This window comes from Saccopteryx bilineata, chromosome 3, assembly GCF_036850765.1.
Source record: "Saccopteryx bilineata isolate mSacBil1 chromosome 3, mSacBil1_pri_phased_curated, whole genome shotgun sequence".
NCBI lineage: Eukaryota > Metazoa > Chordata > Mammalia > Chiroptera > Emballonuridae > Saccopteryx > Saccopteryx bilineata.
In genome coordinates, this window is record NC_089492.1 from 130,765,081 (window position 1) to 130,766,910 (window position 1,830).

The window sequence follows — 1,830 nt, forward strand, 5'->3', positions numbered from 1 at the left end:
TTTTTTGTACTGACTTTATTTAAATTTTTTCCCCAGTTTTTTAAACCATTTTGTAAAACATTATCTCTATTCTTTGAAAAAAAGCATACATAATCTTATAAATGATTAAAATGTAATGAGTTCCTTTTAGCAAGCCAGAAAGAAGAAAAAAGAGGAGGAGGAAGAAGAAGGAGAAGGAGAGAAAAAAAAAGGAGGGAAAGAAGGAAAGACTGAAGGAAGGAAAGAAAGAAAGAGGGGAGGGGAAGGAAGGCTTGTTAAGGTATAATCTTCAGGGAGAATCATTTCCTTAAATGTTCTGTAACCTGGTCGAGGTTCCTTGTCCCACATATTTGCCGCTGCATTCTGCTAAAGCCCTGTCTTCAGTCTGACCTAATTCAACAATAATAGGCATGTTTTGTGGAAGAACATGGGTTTGGATGAAGATAAACCTATGTTTAATCATAGCACTATTGTTACTAGGTGGTGACCATGGGCAAATTGCTTTAACTTTGTGAATCTGTCTCTTTTTCTATAATACAGAGATAATAATATAATGACCTCACAAGAATGTTGTAAGTATATGAGTAAATATAGGGAAGTATCTAGCACAGTTCCTGGTATGTGGTTAGTGGTCTATGAATTTAGTTTCTTTCTTCCTGGCCCTCTGACTCCCTGTCCCCTTTTTTATACTGTTAAATAGTAAGGTCCCCTAACTTCTCAAAATTAGAAGAAAACTATGTTGCATCTCCTCCACAAGTATTCCCCCAACATCCAGAGGAGCTCTTTAAACAGAAGATATCCCCAGTGCAAAATACAAGAAAGAAAAATTAAAGAAAGAATCTAAATCCTGAAAGTTCTGAGGCCAATATTCTCCAACCACAGGATCCTTAACCATCTGCCCCTCCCCACCACTGCCAATGGTTCATAAAGGAGATATGCAAAGAGTCCTTGTATACTACTAAAGGCTGTTGTGCAGTCTTCCGAATGAAGCTCCTAGTTTTTTAGGTGCTGGCGTGCACTGCTTGTGAACCTCCAAGTCTCTTTTTTCCTGTCTGCCTAAAGACCTTGCTAGAAAGGTCGAATATACTCCTCAGCTTCCTCTTGCAGCTTACACTTTCACTGTGGCCATAAAGGTGGGTCCAGTTTAAAGACAAGGAGAGAACTTTGCCATGAATCAGAGGTCCTTCCTCTAAGATCCCAGAACCTCCTGGGCAGACCTTTGTCACCTATCCGTTGAACCACTAACATGATCTGTCTTCCATTCTACTAGGTTAAAAACTTGGTGAAGACAAATTCTCATCTTATTTAACCTTTTTATATCTTTACTTCCAAGCCCAATGCCATTCATCTAATCCTGGGTGTCTCTGACTGATGATGCAGTTTGTGTCATTTTGTCTTAAAGGAGAAAGAAAGAAAAAGAATGCAAGGGAAAGGAGCCTCCAGGGCCAACTAAGTCACCCAGTTATGGATTAACTACTTCTTATAGTTCTCTGAAGGGGTGCCTGGGGCCACATAAACTCACCCTCCCATCCTGGAGTCATGACAGTGAGGTATACCTCTAGACAAAGGGATCACGAGCTCCTTGCATGAAGATCTGTTTTCTGTGAAAGGTATATAACCTATAAGAAAATCAACTTTGGAGCACGTGTCTTTAGAGCTACTAACCCCACATGCTCCACCAGCTTTTAATAAAATCTCTTTTCCTCTAATAAAATTATCTGAGTGTCTATCCTCTGTTGTGTCTCTGTTTCTTAGTAGTTTTTGTAATTTCCAGTGTGTGTGTGTGTGTGTGTGTGTGTGTGTGTGAAATGATGTACATGAATGGCTTTTATATTCGATAGTAAGAAAAAA